This window comes from Hemitrygon akajei, chromosome 1 (genome assembly GCF_048418815.1).
Source record: "Hemitrygon akajei chromosome 1, sHemAka1.3, whole genome shotgun sequence".
Classification (NCBI taxonomy): domain Eukaryota; kingdom Metazoa; phylum Chordata; class Chondrichthyes; order Myliobatiformes; family Dasyatidae; genus Hemitrygon; species Hemitrygon akajei.
In genome coordinates, this window is record NC_133124.1 from 153,387,510 (window position 1) to 153,404,851 (window position 17,342).

Here is a 17,342-nt window from a genome sequence, read left to right on the forward strand (position 1 = left end):
CAGTTTAGTGGCATTGTGTTGATTTTTGACTTAGCAGTGAAAGACAGATTCAAATTTGTCCATGAGAAGTTTGTAGAAATAGCACTCTGGTCATAGGGTGCAAGAGATTAGACCAAAGTATTAAAATTCTGGAATGCTGTGTAAAATTATTTATTTAAAATGTAGTCTTATTGCAACAATGCAAAAAGACAATGAAAATATCTCAAATTATTCTTTATGCAATACACGTAGAATTCAATGCAAAATGCCTTCTTGTAATTAGTATTTAGGTGAGGTCCAGAACCAAGAAGAATTTTTTTAACTGAAATGAAAAGCTATAATGCATGAAAGCTGCTGGAACAAACTTAATGATGCACTCTGGTTCACTGTCATAGCTTTGAAGGTTAATTCGATGGCAATTTTTAAGGTTTTCTTCTGTATTTTCTGGTTTCCTTGTTTTCCATGTTTTGACTAGAGATCACTTCCACAGCCACATCTATCTCAAGACGTATGCTTCTGGCCCTGTTCGGGATAAATTTGTCCTGGTGAGGAAGATAAAGAATGGTAGGGTGAAGGAACCATGGGCGACAAGTGAGGTGGAGAATCTAGTCAGATGGAAGAAGGCAGCATACGTGAGGTTTAGGAAGCAAGGAGCAGATGGGTCTATTGAGGAATATAGGGTAGCAAGAAAGGAGCTTAAGAAGGGGCTGAGGAGAGCAAGAAGGGGGCATAAGAAGGCGTTAGCGAGTAGGGTAAAGGAAAACCCCAAGGCATTCTTCAATTATGTGAAGAAGAAAAGGTTGACAGGAGTGAAGATAGGACCAATTAGAGATAAAGGTGGGAAGATGTGCCTGGAGGCTGTAGAAGTGAGCAAGGTCCTCATTGAATAATTCTTTTTGGTATTCACCAACGAGAGGGAACTTGATGACGGTGAGGACAATATGAGTGAGGTTGATGTTCTGGAGCATGTTGATACTAAGGGAGAAGAGGTGTTGGAGTTGTTAAAATATATTAGAACGGATAAGTCCCCGGGGCCTGATGGAATATTCCCCAGGCTGCTGCATGAGGTGAGGGAAGCGATTGCTGAGCCTCTGGCTAGGATCTTTATGTCCTCATTGTCCACGGGAATGGTACCGGAGGATTGGAGTGAGGTGAATGTTGTCCTCTTGTTCAAAAAAGGTAGTAGGAATAGTCCAGGTAATTATAGACCAGTGAGCCTTACGTCTGTGGTGGGAAAGCTGTTGGAAAAGATTCTTAGAGATAGGATCTATGGGCATTTAGAGAATCATGGTCTGATCAGGAACAGTCAGCATGGCTTTGTGAAGGGTAGATCATGCCTAACAAGCCTGATAGAGTTCTTTGAGGAGGTGATCAGGTGTATAAATGAGGGTAATGCAGTGGATTTGATCTACATGGATTTTAGTAAGGCATTTGACAAAGGTACCACACTGTAGGCTTATTCAGAAAGTCAGAAGGCATGAGATCCAGGGAAGTTTGGCCAGGTGGATTCGGAATTGTCTTGCCTGCAGAAAGCAGAGGGTCGTGGTGGAGGGCATACATTCAGATTATTAACGACCTGGATGAGGGGGTAGAAGGGTGGGTTGGCAAGTTTGCAGATGACACAAAGGTTGGTGGTGTTGTCGATAGTGTTGAGGATTGTCAAAGATTGCAGAGAGACATTGATAGGATGCAGAAGTGGGCTGAGAAGTGGCAGATGGAGTTCAACCCGGAGAAGTGTGAGGTGGTACACTTTGGAAGGACAAACTCCAAGGCAGAGTACAAAGTAAATGGCAGGATACTTGGGAGTGTGGAGGAGCAGAGGGATCTGGGGGTACATGTCCACAGATCCCTGAAAGTTGCCTCACAGGTAGATAGGGTAGTTAAGAAAGCTTATGGAGTGTTAGCTTTCATATATCGAAGGATAGAGTTTAAGAGTAGCAGGGTAATGATGCAGCTCTATAAAACTCTGGTTAGGCCACACGGAGTACTGTGTCCAGTTCTGGTGGCCTCACTATAGGAAGGATGTGGAAGCATTGGAAAGGGTACAGAGGAGATTTACCAGGATGCTGCCTGGTTTAGAGAGTATGCATTATGATCAAAGATTAAGGGAGCTAGGGCTTTACTCTTTGGAGAGAAGGAGGATGAGAGGAGACATGATAGAGGTGTACAGGATATTAAGAGGAATAGATAGAGTGGACAGCCAGCGCCTCTTCCCCAGGGCACCACTGCTCAGTACAAGAGGACATGGCTTTAACGTAAGGGGTGGGAAATTCAAGGGGGATATTAGAGGAAGGTTTTTTACTCAGAGAATGGTTGGTGCGTGAAATGCACTGCCTGAGTCAGTGGTGGAGGCAGATACACTAGTGAAATTTAAAAGACTGCTAGACAGTTATATGGAGGAATTTAATGTGGGGGCTTATATGGGAGGCAGGGTTTAATGGTCAGCACAACATTGTGGGCCGAAGGGCCTGTACTGTGCTGTATTGTTCTATATTCTATGTTCATCCCAATAGTTCTAAATTCACTCAGTTTTCACAATTTGACTTACCCAGGATCACAGATGCATTCAAACTATCTCCACTCTTGAGGCACTGTTCACTCATGTATTAGTCACAATGTCAAAGGTTACAGGGGGAAGTCAGAGGAATGGAGTTGAGAGGAATCGGGCATGATCGAATGGTGAAGCAGACTTGGTGGCTGAAGTGCCTGATTATGCTCCTATGGTCTTAGGGTCATTACTGTTCTTGATCTCCCTGTAAAAACACCAATTCAGCAATCACAAAGCTGTCACTGTTCACAGTTCCACTTCAATCCTCATCACATTTGGGGCTGCAAAAGGCAAGACAGTTTTGTCATTCTTTCTGATATGAAAGATTGAAATTTACAAGTGTTCTTGAATTTGTTTACCTCACTTGACCTTGCTTCTTCTCCCCCTTTCCTCTCACCCCATCTCGTTGTCTCTCTCCATTCCACCACTGCTGCTCCTGAATGGTAAGCACTCAGCTTCATTCCAACATAATGATTTCCAAGCTCTTTGACCTCCATGTTCACTTCCTTGGCAAGAAACCTTTTTCACCCCATACAGCAAACCCTTTCTCTCATCTCCAGAATTTCCAATCCACCCAGCCTCTTACTCTCTTCACACCCTCTCTTTATGCACCGCCATTAGGCTGTTGACCACATCGAGTTTTCCATTCCCTTCGATCTAACATTCCCACTTTTGACCTTGCTGTACTTCAAGCACTGAGAAATAATCCTAATAGAACATGAAACATAGAATATTATAGCATACTACAGACCCTTTTGCCCACAATATTGTTCTGACCTTTTAAGCTACCCTAAGATTGATTAATTCAACCTTCCCTTCAACATAGCCCTCCAATTACACCCCCTCATATTAGTCAATTTTGCCCTGAGAAAAAGTCTCTGGCCATTCACTTTATCTGTTGTAATGTGAGTAATTTAACATCAATCGGGAAGCTGTTGGTAACAAGAGGCGGGATCTGGGGTTGGTGGGGTTTTACTCCCAGTCTGCATTGTACATAGTTCCTCCACCCAGGCCGCACAAGGTACCTGGAAGCCTCTGTATTGTAAATATCATTTGCCGTCCCAGATAAAGATGCTCTTTTGGCCATAAAACTGTAGAGTGGTCTTTTAGTAAAGTAGAAGTTACCACATATTTTTGGCGACGAGGTAAACTGGTTTTGTGGATGTGTCAGCCCGTTTCGGCCTGTGAGCGGACGGGGAGCCTCGTGTTTGAATGGCTACATTCAGAAATATCAGTGAGTTCAAGGAGCAGACAGTGGACAGGCCGGAGTATGAGGAAAGGTTGGGACACTTTTTCTGTGCTAATGGAATTACTGAGGAGGTTAAGAAGCGCTCTATTCTCCTGAGTGTGTGGGGGGCAAGGACATACAAGTTGATACGGAACTTAGTCATGCCACGGAAACCGGGAGAAATTCCATACGACGAACTGGTCAAGCTCGTGGGGAACCACCACAATCCGAAGCCTTCGGTGATGGTCCAACGGTTCAAGTTTCACGGCCACATCCGGAAGCCAGGTCAGTCTGTGGGTGATTTTGTGGCTGAGCTTCGGCAGCTGTTGGAGCATTGTGATTTCGGAGCCGTGTTGGATGACATGCTGCATTAATAATGCCACCGTACAACGCCGCTTGTTGGGGGAAACCCCACCATTGACTTTCAAGACAGCACTAGAGATTGCCCAAAGCATGGAGATGGGGGATATGGGGGGGGGGGGGGGGGGTCGCAGTCGGCGGCAGTGCTCCAAGTCAGGAGGGAGACTGGTAAACAGGCAAAGCGGGTGGAATATTTTCGGTGTGGAGGGATGCACTATGCAAATATTTGTAAATTCAAAGATACTGTCTGCCATGCTTGTAGCAAAAAGGGTCATTTAGCTAGAAAGTGCAGGAGCGTTAAGGGTGAGGTTAAGCCTGGGCAGGGGAAAGATCAACAGGCTCAGCCAGCCACACACCACCTAGAAGAAGCAGACGAGGAGGCAGCGTGTGCCTACGACATGTTTGGGGTGGAAACGGATGAGGGACCACCTGAACCATATTATGCCACCGTCACTGTCAGGGGAAAGGACATTAAGTTTGAGATTGATTCAGGGGCTACTGTATCAGTCATTAGTGAAGAGACCTACAGGAGGACATTGGGGTCCAACCTGCCTCCCCTCAGACTGTCTAAGGTCAAACTCAGGACCTACACGGGGCAGCCCATACCTCATTTAGGGGTGTTATATGTGGATATTTCAGCCGGGGGCCAGAAGACTGAAGCCAGGCTGGTGATAGCTAAGGGCAGTGGGCCCAGTCTTTTGGGCCGTGATTGGCTTCACAAAATCCAGCTCAATTGGCATGAAATTAAGTATACACACACGATAGAGGACGTTCTGCGGCGGTATAGTGACGTTTTCAGGGACGAGCTGGGCACACTGAAGGGCGTGACCGTGAAACTCCATGTCGACCCTGAGGCCACACCACGTTTTTTTAAGCCCAGGTCGGTGCCCTATGCCAGGAAACGCAAAGTCGAGGAGAAGCTGGAACGTTTACAGGGGCTGGGCATTATTGAGGCCATCCAGTTTTCAAGGTGGACGGCTCCCATTGTTCCAGTTTTGAAGGCAGATAAAACGGTGAGGATATGTGGGGACTACAAGCTTACGGTGAATCAGGTCTCTAAGCTGGAGGAGTACCCATTGCCACGGGTGGATGTCCTGTTTGCGACCCTGTCAGGGGGTAAGCTATTCACAAAGCTGGACATGAGCCACGCCTACCAACAGCTGCTGATCGACGAGGATTCAAAGGAGTATGTCACAATCAATACGCACCAGGGATTATTCAAATACAATCTCCTGGCGTTTGGAGTGGCGTCTAGCCCCGACATTTTTCAAAGGACAATGGACTCTTTGCTGCAGGGGATTCCACACGTAGCAGTGTATCTTGATGATATTTTGATCACGGGAGCCACGGAGGGGGAGCATCTGGCTAATTTAGAACAGGTGCTGCAGAGACTGTCAGACACAGGGCTGTGATTGAAACGCGGGAGATGTGTGTTCCTGGCTCCAAGTGTGACCTACCTGGGGCACAAGATTACAGCTGAGGGGCTTTGCCCAGTGGAGGACAAAGTGAGAGCTATTAAGGAGGCCCCAAGCCCCAAGAGCATCACTGAACTCAGATCATTTTTGGGATTGGTGAATTATTATGGCAAGTTCCTTCCGGACCTCTCAAAGGTTTTGGCCCCACTGTATAAGCTGCTTCACAATGACACGAAGTGGCAGTGGGGTGAAGAGCAGGAGGAAGCTTTCAAGGAAGTGAAAGAACTCCTCCACTCAGTGAAGCTGCTCGTTCACTATGACCCAGACAAGGGATCAACCTCTCATGCGACGCTTCGCCCTATGGAGTTGGGGCAGTTTTCTCACATGTAATGGAGGACCGTTCAGAGAAGCCTATTGGTTTTGCTTCACGTACCCTGACGGATGCTGAGAAGGGATATTCACAGCTAGACAAAGAAGGTCTGGCCATTGTTTTTGCGGTCAAACGTTTTCATCAGTACCTCTATGGACGTGCATCCACAATTTATACAGACCATAAACCACTGATGAGCCTTTTTAGGGAGACCAGATGCATCCCACCGCTAGCCTCAGCCAGGATCCAGCGTTGGGCTCTCACATCGTCAGCCTACCAGTATACTATCGTATACAGAGTGGGTGGGGACAATGCAAACGCCGATGCGCTGAGTCGACTACCTTTACCTGAGACGCCTGTTACTACATATGTGCCTCCAGAGACTGTGTTTTCATTGGAGAGGCTGTCTGAGACACCTGTAAAGGTGACCCAAATCAAGCGATGGACAGAGAGGGACCCAGTCCTGTCTCAAGTCAAGACTTTTCTTTTACAAGGTTGGCCCAGAGTTGTGGAAGGAGAGGAACTGAGGCCTTATGCCAAACACAAAACCGAACTGAGTCTGCAGATGGTTGCATTTTCTGGGGGGCGAGGGTCATCGTGCCTCCCCCCGGCCGTTCACAGATTGTGGAAGAAATTCATGAGACTCACCCAGGGGTGTCTCGAATGAAAAGCCTTGCAAGATCCTATGTCTGGTGGCCAAGAATGGATCAGGATCTGCAGAACAAGGTAAAATCATGCACGCAATCTCAGACCAATCAGAACATGCCACCACCAGCTCCTTTGCACCCATGGGAGTGGCCAGTCTACCCCTGGTCTAGGCTACGTTTGGACTTTGCTGGCCTCTTTATGGGGCAGATGTTTCTTGTAATGATAGATGCACACTCCAAATGGATCAAAGCTCACATCATGAGCAACATCACAGCCCCCTCGACCATAGACAAACTCAGGCAAGTGTTGCAGTCCACGGGTTGCCTGACACTCTGGTCACTGATAATGGCCCGACGTTCACCAGTGAGCTGTTCGGTGAGTTCATGCGGCAGAATGGCAATCTCACATTCGGACGGCCCCTTTCCACCCAGCCTCAAATGGCTTGGCTGACCAGGCTGTTCAGACAGTGAAGGAAGGCCTGAAGCAGATGACAGGGAACTCTCTTAATACCCGGCTTTCACGTTTCCTGTTTAAGTACCACCTCACTCCACAGACTACAACTGCACGCACTCCAGCAGAGATGCTGATGAGGCGTAGGCCTAAATCAAGATTGGACCTACTGCGCCCGGACATGAAGGCAAAAGTGGAGAGAAAGCAGGAAAATCAGTAGGAGGGACATTATCAACTTGCACGAGACAGACAGTTAGAACCGGATGACAATGTCTATGTGAGAAACAATCAGCAATGGCTACCTGGTGTTATTCTTAAGCAGAGTGATCCAGTCTCCTATGTTGTTAAGCTGACTGATGGGCGTGTTTTCCGCAGACATCAGGACCATGTGCGCCTGCGTCATGATTCCGGCTCAGAGGTAGACAGTTCCATGGAGTTTCCAATGGTGAGACCGACTACTGTGGAAGCATGTCCACCAGTGACTATGCTAAAGGGAGAGATGCTGGCAGAGGGGGCAGAGTCCCCTGATGGGAATGGACATTCTCACACAGACACACAGACCCCCCTCATATCCCCAACACTAGATCCCCCCAAAACATCCTCACCAGCGGTGCCTGCTGAGTCACCAGGGGTAGTGCGTAGATAGCAACACCCTCCCAAACCTCCTGACAGACTGAATCTTTGATTAGATAGTTTCTTTTGTTGCTAGATTGAATATTGAATTTGCATGCTTTTTTAGGTGTTTTTGTATTGGTAACCTGTTGCTAATGATACCACTGTTTTTATTTCCCAGTTTTTCTATATTTGGGGAATGTTGGAGGGAGAAGTGTTGAAATGTGAGTATTATTAAAAGTGAGTTTATACCAATCGGGAAGCTGTTGGTAACAAGAGGCCGGATCTGGGTTTGGCGGGGTTTTTACTCCCAGTATGCATTGTATATAGTTCCTCCACGAGGTACCTGGAAGCCTCAGTATTGTAAATATCATTTGCCGTCCCAGATAAAGATGCTTTTTTGGCCATCAAATTGTTAAGTGGTCCATTTGTAAAGTAGAAGTTACCACACTATCTATGCCTGCTATCATCTTTTACACCTCTATCAAGTCACCTCTCGTCCTCTTTCACGCCAAGCAAAGCCCCAGCTCACTCAACCAATCCTCTTAAGACACGTCTCCAATCCAGCCCACATGGTGATAAATCTCCTCGACATGCACTTTAAAGAATCAGAATCGGAATCAGGTTTAATTTCACTGGTATATGTCATGAAATCTGTTAACTTAGCAGTAGCAGTACAATGCAATACGTGATAATAGAGAAAAAGTAAATCAATTACAGTAAGTGTATAATATAGTTAAATTAAAAATAGTGCATAAACAGAAATAATAAAACAAAGTGAGGTAGTGTCCAAGGGTTCAATGTCCATTTAGGAATGGGATGGCAGAGGGGAAGAAGCTGTTCCTGAATCACTGAGTGTGTGCCTTCAGGCTTCTGTACCTCCTACCCGATGGTAACAGTGAAAGGGCATGCCCTGGGTGCTGGGGGTCCTTATTGCTTTTCTAAGGCACAACTTGAAGATGACTTGGATACCACGGAGGCTCATACCAAGATGGAGCTGAGTAATTTTACAATTTCCTGTAGCTTCTTTCGATCCTGTGCAGTGCAGACAGTCAGCATGCTCTCCACGGTGCATCTTTAGAAGTTTGATTGTTTCAGGTGACAAACCAGATCTCCTCCAACTCCTAGTGAAATATAGCCACTGTTTTGCCTTCTTCGTAGCTGCAACGATATGCTGGGACCAGGTTAGGTCCTCAGAGATATTGACACCCAGGAACTTGAAATAGTTTGTTTCAGACAGACCAGTAAGTTGTCCAGTGTAGCAAGTGAAAACATTACATCTACTTGTTTCATGTTGAGGTTATATTACATCATCAGTCTCTCAGACATAAGTGGTACTGCTGTGGTGGGACAGATGACTACTGCCTCAAAGAAGCCAAGTGTCAGTTCTCATGTTCCCCTTTGGACCATAACCCCTCCATCAAATATCATGACATTGCCTCCCAGTCGCAGACCTCTGTTCTAATAAGGCAGAACAACACTGAACATAACAGAACCCAACAAGCAAATAAACAACACCACCAAAACAATCCCTTTCTCTCTCATGCACATGCACGCACACCATTAATGGTCATTATAAATTGTCCCATAATTAGGGTAGGATCAGATTGGGAATCAGGCTTTGACTTCTGGACTTCCAATTGACCTTTAGGCTTTGACCTTCAACAGCAACCCCCACACAAGCCGATGACAAGACAGCAAGTTTCAAACCCCTTCTGCTTTTTGTCCGCACAGCCGTCCAATCCCAGGAGAGCCCAACAACCACAGATGTACTTCGTCACCCATCCACATTGTTGGCCTTTGAGTGTAGAGCGGATGTCTAGACTCGAGATGTCCTTCACTACTTTGCATATGGCTGTCAGAATAAAAGGTAAAGATAACAGGTTTTCAAGCGAGATTAAGGTCCTGGTTAAGAAAAACAAAAGGAAGTGCATAGCGGATATAGGCAGGCAGGAACAAATGAGCTGCTATAGAGCGTACAAAATACAAGAGAACACTTAAGAAAGAAATCAGGAAGGCTAAAAGAAAGCACAAGGTTGCCCTAGCAACAAGGTGAAAGAGAAGACTAAGATATTCCACAGATTTGTTAAGCACAAAAGGATTGCAAGGGACAAAAATGGATGATCAGAATGATCACATAATCCATGTGTGAAGCCAAAATAAATGGGGGAGATCTTAAATGGATTTTTGTATCTGTATTTACTCAGGAGATGGAGACAGAGCCTACAGAAGTGAAGCAAAGCAGCATAGACTTCATGGACTCTATACAGATTACAGAGGAGTTGCTTGTTGTCTTGGGGTGAATTAGGCTGGATAAATCCCCAGGGCCTGATGAGGTGTTTCCTTGGATCCTGTGGAAGGCAAGTGCAGAGATTGCAGGGGTCCCAGCATTGAGATTAAAATCATCAGGTAACAGGTTAGGTACTGGAGGATAGCTGATGTTCCATTGGCTAAGAAAGGCTGTAAAAGTAAACCAGCAGATTCTAGGATGGTGAGCCTAACATCAGTAGTGGGTAAGTTACTGGAAGGTATTCTGAGGGACTGGATATATGAGTGTTTTACAAGATCCTGCATAGGAGGTTGGTCAAGAAGGGTCAGAATTCAAGGTGAGGTAGTAAATTGGATTAGATATTGGCTTTGTGCAAGACACAGATACTGATAGCAGATGGTTGCCTCTCTGACTGGTGACTGGTGGAAATCTGCAGGGATCAGTGCTAGGTCCGTCGTTGTTTATCATCAAAATCACCGAACTGGATGATAATATTGACTTGCTGAGTTCCTCCAGCAGTTTGTGTGTTGCTTGAATTTCCAGCATCCACAGATTTTCTCTGTTTTTGTGATAATGTGGTTAACTGAATCAGCAAATTTGCTGATGACACCAAGATTTGGGGGGTGTAGTGGACGGTGAGGAAGGCTATCATGGCCTGCACCGGGATCTGGACCAGCTGGAAAAAATGGGCTGAAAAATGGCAGATGGAATGTAATGCAGACAAGTGTGAGGTGTTGCACTTTGATAGGACCAAAGAGGGTAGGTCTGACACAGCGAACGGTAGGGCGTTGAGGACCACTGTAGAGCAAAGGATCTGTGAATACGGGACATAGTTCATTGAAAGTTGTTTTGAGTACAGGAGATGCGATCTTATATTGAAACTGTATAAAACGGTGATGAGGCTTTATTTGGAGTATTGGGTGAAGTTTTGGTTGCCTACCTACAGGAAAGATGTAAATAAAGTTGAAAGATTCTAGAAAAAAATTGCAAGAATGTTGCCAGGATTGGAGGACCCGAGATATAAGGAAAGATTGAATAGGTTAGGACTTTATTTCTTGGAACATAGAAGGTTGAGAGGAGATTTGACAGAGTATACAAAATTATGAAGGGGATAGGTAGATAGATCGGGAAAAGCAGGCTTTTTACACTAAGGTTTGCTGGGACTGCAAGTAGAGGTCATTGGTTAATGGTGAAAGGTGAAAAGCTTAAGAGGAAAGTGAGGGGAAACTTTATGAAGGTTCAGAGAGTGTGGAATTTCTGCCCTGTGATTGGGTTCACATAACCCTAGATGACATGTATTGCATCTCAGATGATGGCTCTCAGTTTATATCTAGGGATAAGGATATTCATGTTCGTGTCAACTACAATTAGCAAAAAATGTTCACACTGCAAACTAGAAAAACACGAAGCTGCTAAAAGTCAGTGAAAAATATTGTTCCTTGATCCATGATGTCCTCTGTTTGAACCCATTCTTTTTCTGATGGAGACAAGGTTATAGAATATTCCAGCAACTAATTGAAAGGATGAATTCCCTCAGTGTTATAATTTTAGTGAGCCTGTTATTGCCAAGATTACTTATCTTCCTGCACGATGCACTAGGCGGGTGGTTACATCTCTCAAAGGACAGTGTAGGAAGGTGAAAAGTTAACCATTTCTCTGAACATGTAGGGGCAGAAAATTCTATTCTTAAACCGTGTCAGAGAAATAAAATTAAGCAAGGGAAATATGAATTTTGTAGGAGTTCACTTGAAGGACTCAGTTCCTGAGAAAGCTAATCTACAATGATGAAAATGTCAGTTATTATGATTCTCAAAGAATCTTTCAATAGGTACATTTAATGTCAGAGAAATGTATACAATATACATCCTGAAATTCTTTTTCTTCGCAAACATCCATGAAAACAAAGGAGTGCCCCACAAAAATGAATGACATTTAAATATTAGGACCCCAAAGCCCCCCCAGGTGCCCCCTCCCATGCACAAACAGCAGCAAAGCAATGACCCCCCTCCCCCACCAGCAAAAAAAGCATTGACGCCCCCCACCGAGCACTCCAGCGTGCAGCAAAGCATCAGTAAAGACACAGACATGCAGTACCTCAAAGGCTACTTGTTCACCCGGTAATTCGACATACCACAGGCTCTCTCTCCTTAATAAGTGAGAAAGGGGTGTCCCCGTTTCACAGTGAGGAGGGAGACATAACTAACAACTCGCTGATTTATGATGTTAAAACTCTGTTGCGTCTCATTTTCTGAACTCTGAGCCCAGAGCACTCAGGTCTCTGGGCATACAGCCCATGGCAGCTAACCCACTACTCCCAATTTTCCTTGTTCTCCCATGATGCCTCGCTCAGGGACACTGGCCTTGAATCAGCCCATCTCCGGAGCCACAAAAATCTGGCACCCTGAAGGCTTTCAGGCTGCATCCTTGGGATATCAAATATTTCCAGCAGCTGACAAGACACTTAATTGGTACTAAGGCAAAATGTTTCTTTATAGACTATTAGACATATTAGCAGAATCAAGCCATTTGCCGACTGAGTCTGCTCCACCATGGCTGATTCTATTCTCGCCTCCTCAGCCCCACTCCCCGGCCTTCTCCCTGCTGTGATGCTGTGTCCAATCAATAACCTATCGATCCTTTTCTTAAATACACCCAACAACCTGGCCTCCACAGCTGCCTGTGGTAACAAATCCCACAAATTCACCACCCTCTGGCTAAAGACATTTCTCCCCATCTCTGTTTTAAATGGACACCCCTCTATCCTGAGGCTGTGCCCCCTTATCCGAGACTCTCCCACCATGGGAAACATCCTTTCCATATCGACTCTGTCTGGGCCTTTCAATGTTTGAAAGTTTTCCTTCTCCCTTTCATCTTTCTAAATTCCAGTGAGTACAGATCCAGAGCCAACAAACATCCCTTGTATGATAACCCTTTCATTCCCAGAATCATCCTTGTGGACCCTCTCCAGCACGTCTTTTTGTAGATGAGGAACCCAAAACAGTTTACAATGCACAAGGTGAGGCCTCACCAGTGCCTTACAAAGCCTCAGCATCACATCCCTGCTCTTGTATTCCAGACCTCTTGAAATGAAGTCTAACATTGCATTTGCCTTCCTCACCAACAACTCTACCTGCATGTTAAGCATTCGGATATTCTGTACGAGTACTCTCAAGTGCCTTTGCATCTCAGATTTTTGGATTTTCTCCCCACTTAGAAAATAGTCTGCACATTTATTTGTGCTACCAAAGTGCATGACCATGCTTTTTCTAACATTGTATTTCATTTGCCACTTTCTTGCCCATTCTCCTAATCTGCCAAAATCCTTCTGCAACCTGCCTGTTTCCTCAACACAACCTGCCCCTCCACCAATCTTTGTATCATCTACAAACTTAGGAACAATGCCACTTATTCCATCATTTAAATCATTGATATAGAGAACAAAAAGAAGTGGTCCCAACACCGACCCCTGCGGCACAACACTAGTCACTGGCAGCCAACCAGAAAAGGATCCTTTTATTCCCACTCACTACCTCCTACCAATCAGCCAGTGCTCTAACCAACTCAATCACTTTCCTGTATATCATGGGCTCTTAACTTGGTAAGCAACTTCATGTGTGGCACCTTGTCAAATACCTTCTGAAAGTCCAAATATACAACATCCAGTGCATCCCCTTTATCTATCCTACTTGTAATCTCCCCAAAGAATTCCAACAGGTTTGTCAGGCATGAAATTTCCCTTAAGGAAACCATGCTGACTTTGTCCTATCTTGTCCTGTGCCACCAAGTACTCCATAACGATATCCTTAACAAATGACTCCAACATCTTCTCAGCCACTGAGGTCAGACTCACTGGTCTATAATATCCTTCCTGCTGCCTTTCTTTCTTAAAGAGTGGAGTGACATTTGCAATTTTCCAGTTTGAAACATCATTGTTAATGCCTCCACAGTCTCTACCACTACCACTTTCAGAGCCTTGAGGTGCAGTTCATCTGGTCCGGGTGATTCATGTACCCTTATGTCTTCTGGCTTTTTGAGCCCCCTCTCTCTTGTAATAATAACAACACTCACTTCTCTTCCCTCACACCCTTCAACATCTGGCACACTGCTAGTGCCTTCCAAAATGAAGACTGATGCAAAATACTCATAGTTCATCTGCCATCTCTTTGTCCCCCATTAATATTTCCCTGGCCTCATTTTCTAGTGGACCTACATCCACTCTCATCTCTCTTTTATTTTTTACATACTTGAAAAAGCTTTTACTATCCAGTTTAATGGTATTTACAAGCTTGCTTTCATATTTCATCTTTTCCCTCCTAATGATTCTTTTAGTTGTTCTGTGTAGGGTTTTAAAAACTTCCCATTCCTCTATCTTCCTGCTTATTTTTGCTTTGTTGTGTTCCCTCTCCTTTGTTTTTACATTACCCTTTTAGTACACAGTTGTACTATTTTGACATCTGAGTATTTCTTAAAGTTTGGAATATATCTATTTTGCTCCTTCCTCATTTTTCCCAGAAGCTCACACCATTGCTGTTCTGCTGTCATCCCTGCCAGCATCTCCTTCCAATTTGCTTTGGCCAACTCCTCTCTGTTACCACTGTAATTTCCTTTACTCCACTGAAATACTGTTACGTCAGACTTTACTTATATAGGCATCCGTTAGTCTCGAGAGACCATGGATTTGTGCCTTGGAAGGTTTCCAGGGCTCAGGGAGACCAGCAGTTGCCCAAACTGCAGGCCTTGCCCTCTCCACGCCACCGATGTTGTCCAAGGGAAGGGCACTAGGACCCAAGCAGCTTGGCACCGGTGTCGTCGCAGAGCAATGTGTTGTTAAGTGCCTTGCTCAAGGACACAACACGCTGCCTCAGCTGAGGCTCGAACCAGTGACTTTCAGATCACTAGACCAATGCCTTATCCACTAGGCCACGCGCCAACACAGACTTTACTCACTCTCTATCAAATTTTAAATTGAACTCTCCTAAGGGTTCTTTTACCTTGAGCTCCCTAATCGCCTCTGGTTCATTACATAACACATGACCTTTAGGACAAGAGGTCATGACTTTAGGATTGAAGGACATCCATTTAGAACAGAGATGCAGAGAAATTACTTTAGTCAGAAGGTGGTAAATCTGTGGAATTTGTTGCCCTACAAGCGGCTGTGGAGGCCAAGTCATTGGGTGCATCTAAGGCAGAGATAGATAGGTTGTTGATTAGCCAGGGCATCAAAGGGTATGGGGAGAAGGAGGAAGAGTGGGTGTGACTGGAAGAATTGGATCATCCCACGATCGAATGGCAGGGCAGACTCAATGGGCCAAATGGCCTATTTCTGCTCCTATATATTATGGTTTTATGGTCATAACACCCAATCCAGTATAGCTGATCCCCTAGTAGGCTCAATGACAAGCTGCTCTAAAAAGCCACCTCACAGGCATTCAACAAACTCACTCTCTTGAGATCCATTACCAACCTAATTTTCCCAATTAACCTGCACATTAAAATCTGCCATGACTATCATAACATTTGCTTTTGACATGCTTCTATTTCCCAATGTAATCTGTTGTTTACATTACCAGCTACTGCTATCTTGATCATATAAAAAAATTAGCTAAAAATGGCAATATACACTTTGTGGACACTTTATTGGGTACATCAGAATAGATTGCAGAGTCAAATCTGCAGCTATTACTCCAAGTTCAGATAGCAAGTCCATTCACCTGATGAAGATTTGAGGGAGAATACAGAAGAGTCAAGGTTCAAGATTCAAACACGAGGAAATCTGCAGATGCTGGAAATTCAAACAACAACACACACAAAATGCTGGTGGAACACAGCAGGCCAGGCAGCATCTATAGGGAGAAACACTGTCGACGTTTCGGGCCGAGACCCTTCGTCAGTACTAACTGAAAGGAAAGATACTAAGAGATTTGAAAGTAGGAGGGGGAGGGGGAAATGTGAAATGATAGAAGACCGGAGGGGCTGGGGTGAAGCTAAGAGCTGGAAAGGTGTTTGGTAAAAGTGATACAGAGCTGGAGAAGGGAAAGGATCATGGGACGGGAGGCCTAGGGAGAAAGAAAGGGGGAGGGGGGAGCACCAGAGGGAGATGGAGAGCAGACAGAGTGATGGGCTGAGAGAGAGAAAAAAAAGGGGGAAACTAAATATATCAGGGATGGGGTAAGAAGGGGAGGGGGGCATTAACGGAAGTTACAGAAGTCGATGTTCATGCCATCAGGTTGGAGGCTACCCAGCCGGTAAATAAGGTGTTGTTCCTCCAACCTGAGTGTGGCTTCATGTTACCCAGTTGGATTCCATTTTTTTCCAAATGCCCACAAGCCTGAACATACATAAATACAACTTCACAGGATATCCGAATCGCCACTACCTCTAAAGTTCATTGTTCAAAGTACATTCATTATTGTAGTATGTATACATTATTCAACCTTGAGTTTTGTCTCCTTACAGGAAGCCACAAAACTGACAAACCCAATAGTATCAATCAAATCAAAAGACCATCGACACCCAATGCGCTGAGAAAAATAAAACAAGTCGGCAAACAATAGAAGCACTTAGCTTTCTAACTGAAGTTTGTGAAAGTGAGTCTACATCTAGGCATCACTGTAACCAATTCAAAATCGTGTTAGCTGCAAGGTCACAGGCTTTGTTCAGCGCAGAGAGAAGTAAATATTATGGAGCCCATCCATCACCTCTGGCCTCGACAGTCTGAGCTTTTCAATCTGTCCTGGCACTAAAATTGTCCAAATCATGTGTCGTTCCTTACTATCAGACCTGGGCCCTGTTGCTTCAATATGTTCTTGGGGCCCAATTCCCGCTGTCTCAATTCGTCCTGTACCCAATCCTTCCAATTAGGTTTGGTGCTTAAATCAATCAAACCTTCCCTCACTCTCAGGCCTGGGCTTCGCCTCGATTCTGCCACATCAAATTGCCTCCAAGTCCACTATAGCAATGGCCATGCATTGGCTCAATCTCCACTATCCAGCCTGGACTCTGCCACCTCGATCTGGCCCATATATGCCACACCGCAACCATACTGTACCTTCAAGACTTTAGTTCACACCATTAAATTGCTAGATCGTTCAGGCAGCTCAAAGGCTCAATTCCGACAGGGAAGTTACAGGCTTTTGATTGCAGTGATCGTTTACCAGAAAAATTGTGGTTAATGAAGTATTTAGATAGATAGATTATTCATTGATCCCAAAGGAAATTACAGCATCACAGTAGCATTACAAGTGCACAGGTAAAAGTATTAGAAGTAGAAAAGATAAAAAAAAGTTACCACAAACAGTCTTCACTTTCCCAACTTGACTCATTATAGAGCCTAAAGGCCAAGGGCAAGAATGACCTCATACAACCCACTTTGAAGCAGCACAGTTGTCTTAGTCTATTACTAAAAGTGCTCCTCTGTTCAGCCAAGGTGGCATGCAGAGGGTAAGAAGCATTGTCCAGAATCG